Here is a 14,726-nt window from a genome sequence, read left to right on the forward strand (position 1 = left end):
AGGGTCTTTGGCAGTGGCCTTGACTTTTAAAGCATCCTGTGCCGACAGAAGAGTGTGCCTCCCTAAAACGTTGTCAGGATACATTCAGGCATCAGGGCTTCGAACGCATTCCTCCCCCCCATTCCTCCCCGCCCTTGATTTTCATCAGCCTTGTGCCCCTGACTTCTCATAACTCCTATCCTAGGTTTGGGGGAACAGGCAAAATCTTTAGGTCAATACCTTCAAAGGGAGCAAGGGCAAGGGAACTAGTTACCATATCTCCACATAGCTCAAGTTACCTGCTCATAAGGTCTTTTTTGTCTTCCTAATTTTTGTTGTTGCTACTATTCCACTGCCACTCTGCCTTCTGTGTCTGCTGCTCTAATCAACTTTAAATGCTGAAGTTCATCAAGACTACATCCTAGGTTCCCTCCTCTCCTCTGTCTGTACTTTGTGAGGTAGGTGGACGAAGGTGGGGTTTTCCCTGTGGGAGATGACTTGTAAGTGTCCATCTCTAGCCCAGGCCACCTCTCTGAGCCCCAGGTCTGTCTGTGTCACTGCAAACTCAACATTCTCCACTTGTGTGTGCTATCTCAAACAAGCATTCAGATCCAAACTCAAGACTTTCTAATACCCCCCTCCCACCATAACCCTTCCCCCAACAAAAGATTGGGCTTTCCTCCATGTCCTCTTCCCACGAAAAGCACCACAATCCACTCAACTTTACAGCCCAGGAATCTACACCAGCATCTCCCCCTTCCCCTTTATGTTCAATAGTGCCTACATTCTCTCATTCCTGACTCTTAAATCTCTGTTCTTCATATGGCTCTGCCTAGTGATTTGGTCCTTGCCTCCTTCACTCATCCCTAGCACCACCTCCCCTGGCCATACTGGTCTTCATCTCTCCCTCAGATGGACCCTTCCCACATTAGAGCCCTCACGTAAGTACCCTCTTACTGGCTATTGCACACCATCCTACTGATTTCATATGAAGGACCATGTCCTTAGAGGAACCTTCCCTTGATACTTAGATGGCCATTCATCGTGGATAAGCTCTTAAGGCCTGTGTGGCTCTCTCAGAAGAGATTTAGTCCCAGAAGAATAAGGACTGTGCCCTTGTTCACAGCATATGCTTGCTGCCTAGCGCAGGGTCTGGCACTAGGTAAACGCTTGGCAAATCCTCGTTTAGTGAATGAATGAATGAATGAAGCCCGGCTCAGTCTAGCACTTCACATATGTCATCTACTTGGGCCTCAAAATCATGTTCAGATTGCCTAAAGAGCTTGCTAAGGCTACTCCGGAAGCAACAAAACAGAGCAGGGAGTCACCTCAGGGCTGGGGAGTTGCCCAAGTCTAGGCTCTTCTCCCATCACCAGCTTTCTCAAAGAAGAAACACTTGCTGCTGTTAGATTTAATTAATAAGTTAGGGATGATAAAAGGAGAAAGGAGCAAGGATTCTTCTCATAAGGGAAATTGAGGAAGAGTTTGAAGAGATTTGCATTTTACAGGTGCTAATTTCCTTAAGGTAGTTTCTTTAAAAAAAAAATCCTCATAAGTAATAAGCTTGGGGGACTATGGGTTTTGCTGCCAAACCTCTGAGTGACATTCCAAGTCTACCATCCGCTGCTTCCTGAGATGGTCTGGCCTCCAGAGCCACACCGATCTATTCCTGATCTCCAGGCTTGTGGCTTTTAATCAAACCTGTTTCAGCTTCTTTCTCCTCTACCATTTTAGTTCTTATCTTTTTAGACCCCATTTATCCACTCAAGAGATATCTGTTTATCATCCATGATGTTCCTCGCACTGTGCTGGGACCCACTTTTATTACTGTAGCTTGTAAATATCTCCCCACCAGTACCCCTCTCCTCAGTAACCACCACACTTTCAACAGGAACTGTCATTAGTTATGTAATGAAGTCTTGACTGTATAAGTGTGCAGAGCCTTCTTTAAACATTGAGTACTTTCTGTATGAGGCTTGGAATTTTAGGAATAGACACCTTCAGCGTTTCGTGGCCTGTTTGCCCTACCAGCAGCCAGGCAGGAAAGGGCAGATAACTAGTGTAAAATCATGAAGTACATATAATTCACCAAAGCAACGCAAGTTTTAGCTACTGGATACCTCTGAGGCCTCTGTCCATTCTTGGCTCAAACACCATACAAAAAGTAACCTAAGAGACCTAGTATTTGGGCAAGAGGTAGTACTAGTTGATTTTCTTTATCACTTTCTCACTCTACTCTCCCCACACCCCATTTATCTAAGTACAATTAGTTCACTGTGAGTAAATGTCTTGTTCCTAACATAGGAAAACTTCTAGCACTTAGTGAACAATTCATAAATGTTACTATCTTTCCACAGAAAGCAGTGACATGTATTTATCTCACACTTGAAGTTAGTGGAAAAAATACCGACCATCAAGTACACATCTATCTACCCTATTTGGATTTGACCCAAGAGTTAAGCCAGATGGACCCTACAGGAGACAAAAATAATGGTCTTCAGAGTGGAAAGTGGAAAAAAAAAATAGTGGGACATCTATTTTTTTATTTATTGCCTCTTCAAATGTTATTTTTTAGACAAAAATGTAGATAATATTTTGGAGCTAATAATTACAGCAAGAAAGAAGTATACAAAGTTAAAACACAAAATTCAGTGACTTTTTTCTGTACACTATCAATGAATGAGTGGAATTGGAAATTAAAAACACAACACCATTGACATTAGCACCCCCCAAATGAAATACTTAAGTATAAATATAACAATATGTACAAGAAGTATATGAGGAAAGCCATAGCCCTCTGATGAACAAAATCTAAGAAGCACTACATGAAGAGAGATACTCCCTGTAAGAAGACTTAATTTTACCAAGGTCATCTGTTCCAACTTACTCTATAGATTCAATGCAATTTCAATCAAAATTCCACAAGTTATTTTGTGGATATTGAAACCTAATTTTAAAATTAACACGGAGAAGCAAAAGCCCCAGAATAGCCAACACAATACTGAAGGAGAATAATTGGAGGACAGTACCTGACTTGAAACTTACTGGAAAGCTCTAGTGATCAAGACAGTGTGAGAGTGGTAAAAGAGTAGACGGTACATCAATGGAAAGGAATAGAGAGCCCAGAAATAGACCCACGTAAGTATAGTTAACTGATCTTGGACAAAAGAACCAAGCAATACAATGGAATAAAAATGGTCTTTTTAACAATAAAAGAGTAAAAAGATCACTCTCTGGCTGCCAAGGGTGAGAACAGGGAAGGAGAGATGAATAGAAAGAACAAAGAAGATTTTTAAGGACATGAAAATACTGTATATAATACTATAGTGGTGGTTACATTTGTCCAAATACATGGAATATACAATACCAAGAGTGAACCCTAGGGTAAACCATAGACTTCAGGTGATAATGATGTGTCAACGTTGAGTCATTGATTATAACAAATGTACAGTTACTGTAGGAAAATGTTGAAAATGGGAGAGGCTGTACCTGTGTAGGGGCAGGTGGTAAATGAGAAGGCTCTGTACCTTCTCAATTTTGCTGTCAACCTAAGACTACTCTAAGAACTATTTTTTTTAATTAAAAAAATTTTTTTAATGTTGATTTATTATTGAGAGACAGAGCGAGACAGAGCGTGAGCATGGGAGGGGCAGAGAGAGGAGGAGACACAGAATTTGAAGCATGGTCCAGGCCCTGAGCTGTCAGCACAGAGCCCGACGCGGGGTTCGAACCCACCAACTGTGAGATCATGACCTGAGCTGAAGTCGGACACCCAAATGACTGAGCCACCCAGGCTCCCCTAAGAACTATTTGTTTAATGGGGACAGTGTTAGTACACAGCAGCAATACCAAACATTTCTCTCGCTCTATGTCAGCCACTGTTGTGAGCTCTTTAGGTATATTAGTTAATCCTCATAAAAACCTTATGAAGGCCTGTTTTTATCCCTATTTGACAGACAGGGAAATAGGCAGACAGAGGTTTAGTAACTTGCTAGTGAAGCCGATAAGTGGTAGCCTGTGAAACCCAGGGAGTCTGGTACCAAAACTCTGCTCTCAACCATTCTGCTAAGCTATAGTATGTGTATATAATTTGCAAGTAAACATATGTGTGCTTATAATACTTGTTCTATAGGAGTATATGACTGAGAAAGCTGAGAGACCATTGTTTGAGAAGGCTTGATGCAGAATGAGTACTGACTTTTGTTCACTTCTAATACTATGCATCATCATATCGTGGGGGTGAAGTTTGCCTATAAAAGGGACTGGGGGAAGGAGTAGATTGTTCTTTCTAGAGGAAGGGTCCTGATGCTTATTGGAGAAGAACATCCTTAGGTAAAGAGGGGTGAGGAGGGAAATGAAGGAAAAATTAGGCCAGAATATATGTGTAAGATACTATGAAAATAAAATGGGTGTGTCTTTTTTTTTTTTTTTTTTTTTTTTTTTTTTTTGCGAGAGAGAAGGGTCCAGAGTGAGTTGGAAAAGGAATAAAGGAAGAATGGCAAAGAGCACAAGGGCCTGGTTAGCACCGGTTTAAGATGGAAGCAGGGCAGGCAATGAAGAAAGGGAGGCCTTCATGACCTGGTGATCCACAGGTGGTTTCCAGAGCACCTCCAAAAGCTCAAAGCCAAGTCCTAGAACTGAATACAGTGAGACGCTTACAAATTCATAAGAAAAAACTAAGCCCTTAAAAGTTATCTGGCCAAAGACCCAGGCCAATTCCCAAAAAGGTAAAACTAATAAACTTCCAACAAGCTCACTTCTACAAAATGTCCTAAAACCACTTAGATGTGTTTTTTTACCGGTTAATTTAATGAAACAAAGCAAACACACACACGTGTAAAGCCCTCATCTGCCCCCTCTGTTTTAGGTATCCTGATCCCTTTGCACTTGTGGGGTACACTTTTGGTAAAGTCTGGTGATGTGTGTATGTATGTACACAGACACACACGTATTTTTCAACTATATATGATATATATACACGTATATAAAACTAGTGTTTCTTTTTAAATCCTGCCCCATATAGCAGTCTCAGATACAGTAAATATCACATAGCTGTCCTAGCATCACTGATTGTAGTGAAGAATTGGAAATGACACATGTTGATGGTATTTAATCTAGCAAGTCAGTGGAGCATTAGGCAGACTTAGCAATCAGTGATTAGGAAGACAGTATAATCATGCAAGAAAACGTTTGATTATGATGCTGAAAAGAGCAAGACACAACTGTACCTTATAGACTACCTCTGTTATAGTATTTGTCACCTTATGCTGAAATTCCTTATCCGTGGGATACCCGGATGGCTCAGTTGGTAGAGCACATGACTCTTGATCTCTGGGTTGTGAGTTTGAGCCCCATGCTGGGTGTAGACTACTTTTAAAAAATGATAATAAAATATCTAAAAAAGAAGAAGAAGGAAAAGAAGGAGGAGAAGAAGAAATTGCTTGTCCCTTACCTGACTGCCTTTATGGTCCAGACTTGGGAGTTCCAAGCACAGAGATGGGCTAATTTTACTATAGTGCATGTAAATGTATCCACAGTGCTTGCCCATGACAAGCTGAATGAATAGACAATGCATTCAGACAATGCTGAATGAATAGTCAACTTCTTCCCACGAAACAGTACCCAAGAACTAACAGGTTTTCATATTTTTAAAATTATGGCAAATGGTATGTAGAGAGTTTATTTTCTGCATTGTATAAAGTATAATCTTAGGAAGGCACCTTTTGGGATGAGCACTAGGTGTTGTATGGAAACCAATTTGACAATAAATTTCATATAAAAAAATAAAATAAAATAACTCTGTATTAGACAAAAAAACCCCAAAATATTATCTTAGGTTTCTGGATTGAAGATTAAATGAAAGCATTGGTAAAAATTCTCTGGTGTCGTATTGGTAACTGCAATAAGGTATCTACCTTAATGAATGTATACAGATGATTGGTATATGGTCTTGTTACAGAAATCATTAGGGCAAGAACATAATACATTTCAGATATCTCCAGGATGCTTTGGAGCTGGATTCTTCTAAGTCTGATTCGTATTGTCAGAAAGACCAAGTTTTCGAAGACTAATTTTAGCAGTACTTGACCATTAGCCAAAAGATAGAACATGCCAGTAAAGGAGAGGGTTCTGAATCTTCACCCCAAGAGAATTACTGAGCTATCCAAACACAGATAGTGAAAGACTCAAAGAAGAGAACTCAGGCTTTGTCCAAGGGTTTTGTATCATTGGAAGGAAAACTTTAAAACCCCTAGGCACCCCCAGGGCTTCATGTTCTGAATCCCTCCTCCATGCCCAGTTGATGCATGCTAACCTTTCTGCTTTAGTACCTAACTTTGTATTCCATGAAGTCAAAATCTTCTAATTGCTTCCTTTACTGATGACTTTTAAGAGATCACTTAGGCTTCTTGGGCTCAGTCTCTAAAGAAACCAAAATCTAAAGTATGATAGCATTTGTTAAATTAGGCAGAGAAAAAGCTATTTAGAGCTACAGTGAGACCGGAGAGCTTCTCAGATGCTATAGCTGAACTGAGGATGTGGATATTCACAGATTTTTAGTCTCAAAGTCTGTAAGTCATAATTTTTATTTAAAAAAAAAGTTCTTTCTGGGGGCACCTGGGTGGCTCTGTCAGTTAAGCATCGACTCTTGATTTCAGCTAAGGTCTTGATCTCAGGGTCATGAGATTTATCCCCACATTGAGCTCTGTGCTGAGCATGAATCCTACTTAAAAAAAAAGTTCCTTCTAATGTTTGCAGGGTTTTGCCTCTTAATAACTATTTACTACATGTATTAGTTTTATAAAATGTTACCTTTGAACTCTCACGGTCTTAGCTAATTTTAATGTTCCTTTATTGGTAGAAGATTTACAGACCATGAAAAAATTAATAGTTCCTATTTATTGAGTGCTTCCTCTGTGCCAGGCACTGTGTTAAATGTAATAGATGTATTATCCCAGTCCTTGCAGCACTCCTTTGAGGGACATGGTATTATTCCTGAAATACATTTTTTAAAACCCCTGAGTTTTCAGAGTTCAGCTTGCTCAGGGTCGAAGCAGGAAGGGAAAGTTCTGTGCTTGACCAAGATCTGTCTGCCATCAAAGCACCACTCTTAATAAGGATGATGGTCTGGAACTTTGGTACGATTTAGCATATTAAAACAATTGAATTCGCTTGTGGGTATGTTTCATGTGGGAATTCTAGGAATTCCTTATAAATTTGTGATACTGAAGTTCATTAACTTCCCATCTTTCAAATAAGCCCCAGAAGTATTGATCTGACCTAGCACAAGAGTAAGTGGAAACTTTTGCACCAGTTGGCATCTAAAAAAGCCAAGCCTTAAAAGACTATATATATTCCCACTGTATGACATTCCAGAGAAGGGAAAGCTGTGGGAAGAGTAAAAGGATCAGTGGTTAGTTAGCAGGGGCTTAGGAGGGAGAGAGGGAGAGAAGAATGAATCGTTGGAACCAAGATCATTAGGGCACTGAAACTATTGTGTATGGTACTGTTAATAGTGGATATGTCATTATGCGTTTGTCAAAACCCGTGTATCAGAATATGTGACATCAAGAGTGAGCCCTGATGTAAATTAGGAACTTTAATTAATAGGGTCTCTGTATTTATCAGTTGAGACAAATGTACCACCCTAATGCAAGATGTTAAGAATAAGAGAAACTGGGGGATGCCTGGGTGGCTCAGTCCATTAAGTGTCCAACTCTTGATCTCAGCTCAGGTCTTGATCTCAGGGTCATGAGTTCAAGCCCCGCACTGGGCTCTGTACTGGGCGTCAGGCCTACTTAAATAATAATAATAATAATAATAATAATAATAATAATAGGAGAAAGTGGGAGGTGAGGGTGGAAGGCAAATTTGTCCTTCCCCCTTAAGTTTTTGTAAACCTAAAACTGCTCCAAAAAATACTTAAAAAAAAAAAAACAAAAACAACTCAAATCTTTCCCTCCAGTGTCAGGATTTCCTCCATGCTTTTTAAGGTACTGACCCCGTGTCCTAAAACAGCAATTACATGTAAAATTCTACTGTCCTTAATCCCACTCCTGGTCTTCTACCAGGTCTGTGGGTGAGCTTTTCTGTATACACTTTGTCTTTCCAGCTGCCATTATGGTCTCTGCTTACATTTGATCTGTCCACTCTCGAGCCTGTCCTGCATGCTGCCATCATATACATCTTCCTGAAATGTAGCCCTGCTCATATCCCTCCCTGAGCCAAAAACCTTTGTTTCCTTGCCCACCTCAAAGTTTCTCTGTCTGCATCAGGCAGCCTGTACTCCATGAAATCTCATTAGAAACCAATTGTTTCTTGAAATCAGAAGTGATCACCGTCAGTATCTCGTCCATAGCTTTTTGTTGGCATTTAGTCTAGTGGTCTTAGGTTAAACATTGTGTTGTACCTGCCCGTTTCTCCCCAGGCAGTTGGACTCTGTGATTTGATGGTAAAGACAGTGCTTTCCCCCCGACCAATTGTTTTTGAATCAAGGTATTGCTTTGAATACAGTAGGCACTAGAAAGATTGCATTCAGCTGTATTTATGTATGTTCCCAGTCTCCTTAGAGCTTTGCTGTTTGGTGAAATGAAAGAGAAATCCATTGCCCTGTGTTATAGGCAGTATGATACATAGAACAGGAGGTGGGTTGTCTGACAGTAGAGTATCGTAATTTATTGGTATTTGATCACTGGCGCATTTATGTTGGGGTGTGTACCCTCTACTTTGCCCTATTGTGTCTTAATAGTTTAGAGACACCTGGGTGGCTCAATTGGTTAAATGTCCAACTTCAGCTCAGGTCATGATCTCAAGGTCAGTGAGTTCAAGCCCTGAGTTGGGCTCTATGCTAACAGCTCAGAGCCTGGAGCCCACTTCCGATACTATGTGTCCCTCTTTCTGCCCCTCCCCTGCTTGTTCTCTCTCTCTCTCCCTCTCTCTCTCTCTCAAAAATAATAAATGAACATTAAAAAAAACGTAAACAGTTTAGATTGGGGTGCCTGGCTGGCTCAGTTGGTTGAGTGACCAACTCTTGATTTCAGCTCAGGTCATGATCTCACAGTTCGTGAGTTCAAGCCCCGCATCGGGCTCTGTGTTGAGTTTGCGGAGCCTGCTTGAGGTTCTCTCCCTCTCTCCCTGCCCCTCTGCTGCGTTCTTTCTCTCTCTGTCAAAATAAATAAATAAACTTTAAAAAAATTTAAAAAAAAAAGAGTTTGGATTGACATTAATGGTTTTAATCAGTACATCTTGAAGCAAATATCTATCCACGTCTTTCCAAAAGAAATTTTTGTTGCCTAGTAAATGGGTGCCTTTGCTATCTCTCCAGTTAGAAGATTGAAAATGATATTTAAAGATGCTGTTGTTTTGATAACTTTACATTCTTCAAGGATTCTTGTGACTGTTTCTCAAGTAATTCTTTTAAAAAAGTCTTTTTACCTTTGTGGCTTAATTCCAGTGTAAAATTTTCAATGGGGTGGAAAGGGGTATATATTTTCTAGATCTTTTTTTTTTAATCTCAAGTAGAAGGTGGGGTGAGATAGAAATACGTAGTAGCTCAGCTATTGCCTCCAACACTTAAAAGTTCAGCTTGAAGAAAAATAATTGGCTGGAAAGAAGAAAGGAGCATGCTTCTATAGAACCAAATTTGTTTCTTATTTGCTTTCAAAACCGTTTTAGCAAAGCACATTTCACCAAGATGAATTTCAGCTTGAGAGATGTCCAGATGTTAAAGTGGCAGGACTCCAAATACTGAATGTGCTGTGGTTTTAGAAAAATAGTCTCTCTCTCTCTCTCTCTCTCTCTTTTTTTTTTTTTTTTTTTTTGGTTTTCTTTTGTTTCTTTAAAAATAAAGGTCAAGAGAGATACCAGCAGGAAAGTCAGAACAGAAGTGAATTTGGAGATATGTTCTCATTGAGGAATAAAGGGAATAATCTTTTAAAAAGGAGCTAAAGTTTAATAATACATAGGAAATGAACTAATGAGTTCAGTTGACCATAACCTCAGTTTCAGTCAATAATGCAATTTGGTGTCAAAAAAGTCACCGAAATATTAGGTTGTTTTATTCTGTGTTTGTTTTGAGGGAAGATTAGCATCCTATTATGGTTTCAGGTGCTACATACATTTTTAACTTCTGTATTTGTTTCTTTATAAAAATTAAAAAGCTATGACAAAACTCTTGATGTTTGTCTATCAAATTTGATATCTATCATCAAATTGCAAGTCAGTATTGGATTATTTGTTGAATTAAAAGTTATTTCTTAATTTGGCAAGATGATGGAAATAGTAATTGGTCAGAAAGGCACAAAATACAGTAAGAATTGTAGAAGAGATGTTGGGGTGCAGGAAGGGAAAAGTTGGGTGAGATGGAAAGTTATCCAATGTGTTCTTAGTGCTTTAAAATAGAGCAGAGCCGGGGGTGGGGGTAGTACCTGGGTGGCTCAATTCGTTGAGCATTGACTTCAGCCCAGGGTCATGATCTTGTGGTTCATGAGTTCAAGCCCCATGAGGGGCTCTGTGTTAACAGTTCAGAGCCTGGAGCCTGCTTCACATTCTGTGTGTGCCTCTCTCTCTGCCCCTCCCCTACTCTTATTCTGTCTCTGTTTCTCTCTCAAGAATAAAAAATGTGTATTTTAAATACCTATTATAGATAGATAGATAGATAGATAGATAGATAGATAGAGTGAATGAGTGAGTGAGTGAGCAGAGGGGTGCCGCAGTGGCTCAGTCAGTTAAGCATCTGACTCTCAATTTTGGCTCAGATCATGACCTCATAGTTGGTGAGTTTGAGCCCCATGTCGGGCTCTCCACTGACAGCACAGAGCCTGCTTGGGATTCTCTCTCCCCCTCTCCCTCTCTCTCCTCCCCTCCTTGCTATCACTCAAAAATAAATAAATGAACTTAAAAAAATAATAAAGTGAAATAGAGCAGAAGGTAGGCTTGGAAGATGTCAAATGACTGTTTGACATCTGTGAATTAGATCTTAGAACATTTACGGATGAGTTTCTTTTGCAGATGATCTGTAGGTGGTCACTTTTGGTTGTCCGGTTGCTTTTTCAAGAAGAGTTGCCATCTTACCTTGAAATTTGATTGGTAGTCCCAGAAAACATCATATTTTAAGAATTGGTGAAGATTCTTCCATTTGTAAATGCTTGTTTTTAAAAAACACACACACATGGAAGGCAAGATAGTGATCCCCTTCTCTGTAAATGTGGTATTCCTAAGCAGTTGATAATAGAGTGAACTGTTGGTAAGTAAGACAGCTAGTGAAGAAAATGGTAGCCAGATGCCATGTAATGGCGGTCAGTAATAATTTTGTTGATCTTCCTAATCTCCCAAGAAAGATAAAAATAAGTTTTTTTTCCTCCCTGATGCAAGTTAATGCTTAAAGGATAAAGGAAATCATTAGGGATTTCATACACCCTTATTCCAGAATTTTTTTTGGCTTTATTTATCGCTGGATGCCTACACAAATATGATTCATCCATGTGAAATAATTTCAGGGAGATGAGTACACACTTACTACTTTTGAACCTGCTTACTGTTATCCCAAATTTTGTTCCTCTTAACTGACGTCAACTCTTCATAAGTAGAAGATACACATACATGCAAATGCAAATAACAGTAATATATCTACTGGGTTTTTCATTTCAACCTGTTATTTTTGTGCGATTTTAAATATTAGGCGTATAGAAAAGAAAACTTAAAGCAGAGGTTGTTCTCCTCCACCCCCACTGGGGGAGTTGGGAATTAGAGATTTGGATAGCAACAGATATAAATTAGATCTATCACCTACTGAATTGTGTGATCACTGAATTGCTTCCTAAACTGGAACATGAGCTGTTGTAAGGGTTAAATGAAAACCTGCCTACAGCATCTAGTTTGTAGTAGGACCTCACTGAAATGGCAGTGTGCATAAGTGGAAGAAGGGATATAAATAGGGAGAGTTTGGGATTTCAACTTTGACATACATTATTCACCGATGGTGGTTCTGCCTGATAACCTCTGCCCAGTTACTATTAAGTGTCATCTTAATAGTCTCATATTAGTCTTGAGTCTCACTAGTCTCAAGTCTCCTTGAGTTTATGAGCTGTCTGCCAGAAACTATTGATGGAATCAGTGGAACCACAGAAAATAAATAATTCACTTAGAATATTTTCACTTGATTCTCACTTTTTAAGGGAATAATAAAAAAAGTTCTCTGAGGGAGCTTTAACATTTTATGTTCGAATTTAGTTCCTCAAATTTTGGGGGGAAAAGTGGCATTTGGGTCTAGTGTTAATTTTAGAAAATTAAAATGATTGAGTTTCAAGTTTTTGGTTTACACATGTTTAAAACTTACAAGCCAGGAAATTTCCTGTCAGAAACTTAGCGTTGTAAAACTAAGATCTACTCACGCACCAGAAGACATAGGACCATGAGTTTACCATCCCAAGAAATGCATTTTTACTATATTTTAAATTAATACTCATTAAATTTTACTTTTTTGGTATAGCGTTCTACACGTTTTAACGATGGCATATATTTGTGTAACCACCACCACAATAAGGATACAGAACAGTTTTATCACCCCAAGTATCTCCTTTGTAATCATACCTTCTCCCTCCTCCTCAACCTTGGCAACCACTGATCTATAATTTTGTTTTTTTTCCAGGATATCATATGAATGTAAGCATAAAGGAGTAACCTTCGGGTACTGGCTTCTTTTACTCACTGCACCACATTTGAGATTCATCCATGTTGTTGTGTCTAACAATGTTTTATTCCTTTGTATGTCCATGAGAGGTTCTCCATCATAGGAAGGCACTGCAGTCTGTTTGGAGGGCACTGGGGATGTTTTGGGTTGTCAGTAATGATGGTAGAGCTGCTGTAAGTTCATGTACAGAGTTTTGTGTTAATGTTGGGTTTATCTAGAAGTGAGATTGCTGGGTCATAGGGAAAGTGCATAGTTAACTTAATAAGAAATTGCCAAATAATTTTCCGGGAAGGGCTGTGCCATTTTGCATTCCTGCCCGCAATGAAAATTCTAGTTGTTCTGCATCTTCCTCGGTACCAGATACTGTCAGTTCTTCGTGGTTTGTCTTCTTTCTTTCTTTTTCTTTCTTTCTTTCTTTCTTTCTTTCTTTCTTTCTTTCTTTCTTTCTTTCTTTCCTATTCTAATAGGTGTGTTGTAATATATTGGTGTAGTTTATTATTTTACATTTTCGTAATTGGCCATTTCTGTCATAGGGTTATTTGGTAAAGTTCTCCACTCGAATCTTGAGCCCATTTTTAAAGTAGACTTCTTCTTGTTGAAGTATGGGACTTCTTTATGTTTTCTTATCCGTTCTTTGTTGGACATATGATTAGCCTTTTTTTTTCTTTGCACTCTCTTTCACAGGGTCTTTAATTGAGCACATGTCCTTAATTTTGATGGAGTCCGGTTTATGATTTTTTTTTCTTTCATGGTTTATGCTTTTGGTGTCGTGTCTCAAAACTCTTAGAACAGGGGCGCCTGGGTGGCTCAGTCGGTTAAGCGGCCGACTTCGGCTCAGGTCATGATCTCGCGGTCCGTGAGTTCGAGCCCCGCATCGGGCTCTGTGCTCACAGCTCAGAGCCTGGAGCCTGTTTCAGATTCTGTGTCTCCCTCTCTCTGACCCTCCCCCTTTCATGCTCTGTCTCTCTGTCTCAAAAATAAATAAACGTTAACAAAAAAAATTAAAAAAAACCAAAAAACAAAACTCTTAGAACAAACCAAGGCCGCAAAGATTTTCTTCATGGTTTTTTTCCTAATAGTTTTATAGTTTTGTGTCTTGCATTTAGGTCTGTGGTACATTTTGAGTTAATCTTAGTATAATTTTAGTGTAATTTTAGTATAAGATGCAGAGTGTAAGTTGAGTTTCATTTTTTGAGTATGGATTTTCAATTGTAACAGCACCATTTGTTGAAAAGACTACCCTTTTCCTGTTGAATTGCTTTTTTACTTTCATCAAAAATCAGGTGATCATATTTGTGTGCTTTTTATTTGTGGACTGTATTCAGTGCCTTGATGTAGGTTTCTGTCCTTTTGCAAATACTCCAGTAAGTCTTAAAGTTAGTAGCGTGAGTCTCCTGGCTTCTTTTGCCCAAAAGTGGTGGAGCACTTTAAATCCCTTGGCCATATAAAGTTTATTATTGGATTGTCTATACTTCCAAAGAAATTCTGATGGGATTTTTATAGGAATTGTGCTAAATCTGTAGATCAGTCTGAGAATTGACATCTTAACTCAATTAAGTCTTCTGTTTCATGAACATTACAGGTTTCTCCATTTGTCTAATCTTTCAGTTCTTTCATCAGTTTTTTGTAGTTCTTTATTTTTTTTTTTAATGTTTGTTTGCTTTTGAGAGAGAGAGACAGAGTGCAAGAGAGAGAGGGAGACACAGAATCCAAAACAGGCTCCAGGCTCTAGGCTCTGAGCTGTTAGCACAGAGCCCGATGCGGGGCTTGAACCCTTGAGCTGTGAGATCATGACCTGAGCCGACATTGGACGCTTAACCAACTAAGCCACCCAGGTGCCCCTTAGTTCTTTATTTTTAAAGTGGAAATGGGTTTTGGATTTGGAATTGGATTTTTTTACCTTTTTTCTAACAAAAAAAAATTTTTTTTAATTTGATGCATTTTCTTTTACTGGAGTAGGAATACAGGAAACTTGATCATTCTAGATTGTTACCTCATTTAGTGCTGGACCCAGGCCCTTAATGATAGAAAATCGCCCCTTGATAGGGCAGTGACCATA

The 14,726-nt window shown here is 39.1% G+C and overlaps 1 protein-coding gene across 3 annotated transcripts in view; it reads left to right on the forward strand.

Moving 5' to 3' along the window:
- The window catches only part of IQGAP2 (IQ motif containing GTPase activating protein 2), a 294,952-nt gene that overhangs the window by 93,193 nt on the left and 187,033 nt on the right, over positions 1-14,726 (forward strand). The window lies entirely within an intron of this gene.

This window comes from Panthera uncia (assembly GCF_023721935.1).
Source record: "Panthera uncia isolate 11264 chromosome A1 unlocalized genomic scaffold, Puncia_PCG_1.0 HiC_scaffold_17, whole genome shotgun sequence".
NCBI lineage: Eukaryota > Metazoa > Chordata > Mammalia > Carnivora > Felidae > Panthera > Panthera uncia.